General features: G+C 43.6%; 1 long non-coding RNA gene across 1 annotated transcript; it reads right to left on the bottom strand.

The window, feature by feature from the left end:
• Positions 1 to 3,058: 3,058 nt before the first annotated feature.
• On the bottom strand, positions 3,059 to 5,024 carry LOC147316787 (uncharacterized). The gene is made up of 2 exons (XR_015131736.1): positions 4,748 to 5,024; positions 3,059 to 3,384 (listed from the first exon to the last, which is right to left on the bottom strand). It is a non-coding gene; the product is annotated as an uncharacterized LOC147316787 (long non-coding RNA).
• Positions 5,025 to 5,293: the final 269 nt, after the last annotated feature.

Raw genomic sequence — 5,293 nt, 5'->3', positions numbered from 1 at the left:
AGTCCATCTAAGAATCCTTTGACTATGTCGCTGGGCAACTGGCGGCGTAAAAACTCTGTATATTTAGTCTTGGGTGTGGAGACTGTGGGAACTGACCCGAAGGGGTTAATTAAAGTCAATTTTCTTGAAAAGGCCAATCCCGTAAATCCCGTAGAGCCAGTTAGAGAAGAAAAGGAAATACACATGATTAACGACCCAATGAACGCTGTTGTACATTTTACAGGAGAAAGGGGAAACGGGTCGTCATATGCGGTACCAGAGGAACAGGAACCAAAGGATAGACGAGTCCTGGTGGTGGACTATACTAGACTGAAGCCTCAAGATTTAATTGAGCGCGCCACTGGGTTCAGTGACAGTAATCTCTGGCTGGACTGGATGGCTCTAAATGCTAGGGAACAAGAGCTATCTAATTGTGTTGCTTGCGCCTCTGCTAGACCACGTCTGTTCACAAAGCCCGCTCCACTCCATCTGGAGGACAAGTGGGGCTATGATTGCATGTTGCGAATGACTAGGGGAGCGGTGAGTACTGGAGACTGCACTGTCTTGTCCAGTTTGTTTCCTCCAGTTGACAAGCGGACAAAGGCAGGACCATTTTTGCCGAAAAAAGATAATTATACGTGCTTTAAGTTCTCCACAGATAAAGTAATATATAACGTGGGAGAAATCGACCCAAGTTGGTGCGCTGTTACCCAGACGGGAAGAACCACAAACAATGTAAGTGATCCCACCACTTTGATTGGGACTTGGGCTAGAAGTGGACTTTACTATTATTGTGGGCATAAGACTCTTTTGGCTCGTGTTCCTCTGGGAAGTGTGGGGACGTGCGCGATGGTGAGGCTAGGAGCACCTCTTATGCTAATTGGAAATCAGGTAAAAAACATTCCACAGCACAACACATGCACATTGGCAGCTAGGCGGAAGAGACATATCCTGTCCAAAAGGGGGATTGAGGGAACACACGCTTATGACCCTAGGCTGAACTCGCCAACCTGGATTGACTCAATAGGGGTCCCCAGAGGAGTTCCAAGTGAATATAAACTCGTAGACCAAATAGCTGCTGGTTTTGAGAATCTTCCAATAATTTCTGCTCTCTTTCCAGTGACCCCGAACAAGAATGTAGATAGAATCAATTATGTTCACTATAATTTGCTGAGGCTCTCTAACCTTACCAGAGACGGGATGGAAGGGTTAGCGGAGCAGATGGGTCCGACCTCATTAGTGGGAGTCCAAAATAGAATGGCCCTTGATATGTTATTGGCGGAAAAAGGGGGGGTTTGTGCGATGTTCGGTGATCAGTGTTGTACTTTTATCCCGAATAACACTGCTCCAGATGGCTCGGTGACGCGAGCCTTGGAGGGGCTAAAGAGTCTCTCTAGAACCATGCATGACCACTCGGGAATTGACAACCCGCTGGAGAGCTGGATGACCTCAGTGTTCGGAAAGTGGAAGGGGTTTGCTCTGTCAATTATGTTTTCTCTATCTGTATTGGTGGGTATTTTGGTGACCTGTGGTTGTTGTCTCATTCCTTGTGCCCGAAGGTTGGTAGAGAAGGTGATTGTAAAGGCAGTGGACCCTGGGGCGGTGGCCCCTATGTCCATGATGCCGATGATGGATCTGGAAGTAGTCGAGTGGACTGAGGAGTGAACAACAACCTATGTATCGACCTCTGGTGTGCCAGAGGTCGATACATAGGTTGAACAAAAAGTATACATAGGTTGAACAAAAAGTATTTTACCAGCATAATATAATCTGCAGTATGATCATTGCTTTAACAATGTAACAGATAGCTTTAAGATGGCCTTAAGATGTTTATGATGATGTTAACTTTGTATTCCAGGTGCAGTTATAACTATTTTATACATATTGCATATCTGTGCTTATTTGAGTTGATGTTCAGGTTCATTAATGGTTTTGAGCTTCATCTAGTGAGAGTGTCTAGATGATCCATGCTGAGGGAAAACTAGAACATAGAAGGAATTGCAGTACATGCTTACACAACAGTTCATTTTAATATCTTTTATATGTTCATATTCTTGTATTAAGCTTTTAGTAGGGGTTCTTGATTAAAACATTTATTTAGTAGAGGACACATACATAGTCTCAGTTGTTACATATCAGAGTGGCTTCTGTCTCTCTGTCTGGTTAGAGGTTAGGAGCTAGTCGCGAGGTGAAACAGGGTGCAATTGTGGTTAGCACACAGACACGCACACACTTAGTTAGAGAATCATTTATAGGTGAAAGTTTAATCATGTTTTGCTGGGGTTGCAAAAAGAGCAGTTTGTCGCAGAACTGCTGCTGAGGTGTCAGGATGACAAGCGAGCATCCGGCAGTGACAGGAAGCACCTGTTATGAACATAGAAGACAATTGTTCTTTTAAACGGTGTCAAAAGTCATTGTGGTTTTGATTTGATCTATGTATAAAATGTATCTGTGACGTTGAAGGGGCGTCATTAAATTTAAGCCCTGACGGTATAAATATCTGTTTAATGCTTTGATTAAGTTGAAGATCAATTGCTGTTTCTAGTGATCTTCCCACGTGTGAATTAAAATCTTCGTTTGACTTCACCCGGCCGGACCAGTGTGGTTATTCTTCGAGCACCTCTTGTACCCTTCCTCAATTTTTGAACCTTAACAGTTTTCAAGCTGACAAGTAAATTATCCAGCGAGCTAAGTTGAGCTGACCGACGTGCAGTAAGGTTTTCATGCTCTTCACTAACAGCTGATCGCTGAGAATATATCAACAGTAATAATGTCCTGTAATTCCCACGGCTCTGTATGTCACACCTGCGTATGCTTCCCCATCACATTCATCACCTGTTCCTCTGGTGTCTCTGATTGGAGCACGCAGGTGTGTGGAGCAGAGTGCAATCACACACCTAATGCTGTTTTATTCAACCTGGATCTTGGAAGTTTTGATTAACATCAGTGTCAAACATGAACTAACTCTTTGTCCCCTTCAACATTACATGTTGTTTTTTGAAGTAACAGGTTCAGTGATCTTAAAAGGCTGCGGTAACGTGTCGCTGATAAAACACTGAGTCATTTTCAAATTATTCACTTTAGTTCAATTCAGCTTTATTGTTTTATGTGAAAGTCTCCATCCTGTGTCCTTCACTTATCTTTATCCCAGGTGTGAATTGTTCACAGGACTTAAAAGAAGGACGTGTCTGTGGAAAAGGCTCCGGCCAACCTAAACTCCTCCCTCATCAGGACACAGAAGAGCCGCTGAGGCAGCGCCTTGGAGTACGCTGCTGGTCGCGGCACACAGGTGCGCAACAAGATCTCCCGGCCTGCTGGAGGAGGGAAGTCTGGTACTCTGCTGCTTCCCCCAGTTTGCTTCTTGTCAGATCCCAAGTCCTCATCGACGGGCGCCAGAAGGGCAGCCTAAAAGGGCAAAGGTCAAATGTTAGCAAACAGCAACCGATTCTGAAGAAATGTGCTGTGTGATATTCAGAAGTACTGTAACCCCAGTCTCCCACAGAGACCTGATCCAGACTACAGCTCACAAACACAGCTCCTCTACTAACACCTCACTGCAGCTGCACGCTGCTGATCCTGTCTGTGATTAGAAATGATTTCAATAAAGTAAAACAGAGGCTCGTTTTCTATGAGCGTAAACAGGGATCTCTTTTTCAGTCTCAGTGTAACAAACGTGTTTACTGAATAAGTCTTTCAGTAAAAATGTTTTTGTTAATTCAGTAAAATCTGCAAAGATGACTTGTACTGTTGGCAGCAACAAACAGAGACAACAGAGTGTGGGACAGACAGGAAGTCAGGACACGTCTATGTGCTTCACAGTGGGACTAGAACATGAACATTTCTACACACACCACAGGCAGCAACTGTGCAAACCTCCACGTCACCAAAAACACCCTGCAGGTCCCATCAGAGCAACGGCAGAGAAAACAGATGAAAGGTCTGTTAGAGAGAAAAACGCTTCGCTGCTTTCTTACCTGTATGACACCAAAAGGGTTTTGTTTTTTTAATAATAAAGGCTTCATGTTTTACAGTTAAAGGTAAAGCTCATGCAAACATGCAGGCTTATTTGTCTGATCAATGCAAAAGTTCAAACATGTCTCTTTCAAGCCTCATTATCAGCTGAGATCATAGTAAAGACACAGACAGGATCCTGATCCATCTGTTCTTTATATAATTACTGTTTTTACTGTAATGTAGAATATCATGGACATAATACACAGACTGCAGCCTAAATACTGCTAAAAACAGCTCTTTTTATTTTTAAGGTTTCACGTATTAACCTTTTATTATAAAAGTCACCTGATCCTTAGCAGGTGTGTATACAGAAATACACCAGGTCATTATTTAAGCAAAGCGAAGCCAAACTGCTCCTGTGTGACAGATGAAGTCCACCTTTAAACAGCATTTAGATGCTGCTAATGAAACTCGATTAGTGGCAGCACTGGTCTGTGGGCTGGGGACACTGGTGCCACCAGTACAGCGCGCACTTTTCACAGCGCCACCATGTGGACCAAACTGTATTCTGGGTCAAACCTGATGTTTTATCATTTACACTGAACAAAAATATAAACGCAACACTTTTGCTTTTGCTCCTGTTTTCCATGAGCTGAACTCAGAGATATGAAACATTTTCTACAAACACAAAAGACCCGACACTCGCAAGCAATGTTCCCTCTAAGCTGCGCGCGTACACAATTGCGCACTGCTGGCACGGTCTCTGCACAGAAAATCTGCGTTGCGCGCACAAAAAAAAAAAAAAAAAATTCACCTGAATTGAAATTAAAATGAAAACTTTAACAATCCTGTTTTGCAGTGTTAGTCAGTGACTGGCTGCTCCCGTATAGGATTAGAACGAGGCCACCTTATCCCGTAGTCCAGCCAATCACGCGATTCACATTCGTATATACGCAGCTAATCAACGTCGCTGTCAGGCTCTGACGCGTCCTTATGCGCCGACACCGGTGTTTTAGCAAAGCGGCTGATGTGGAGTGAAGCCACGTTAATGACAACGTGTACAACCATTGGAGATGTGAGCAGGACCGACGGCACAACTGACGGGAAAAGTGTGGACTTTATACCAGTTTTTAAATTGTGTTGATCGGCCGCGTACAACCAGAGTTATGATAAAAATATCTGCAATGTTTGGTTTTCTTCCTGAATACTGTCGTTGTTTATATTTACTGCGGGAAGAAACGGTGAAAACGCCGTTTTATAAGGAAAACGCTCGAAAGCCTGTGAGCAAAACCAACACCCCACCACCCTTTCCTATTGGTGGAAAAATGTACCATGTGGACCAATCAAAAATTATATGGCA

The sequence above is a fragment of the Aulonocara sp. 'chitande type north' Nkhata Bay genome, linkage group LG12, assembly GCF_057382095.1.
Source record: "Aulonocara sp. 'chitande type north' Nkhata Bay isolate Kocher_YH1m ecotype deep benthic linkage group LG12, A_spYH_male_GT1.1, whole genome shotgun sequence".
In the NCBI taxonomy this organism is placed as follows: domain Eukaryota; kingdom Metazoa; phylum Chordata; class Actinopteri; order Cichliformes; family Cichlidae; genus Aulonocara; species Aulonocara sp. 'chitande type north' Nkhata Bay.
Note: the sequence above shows the minus strand (reverse complement) of the source record. Positions and strands in the feature narration are given on the sequence as shown.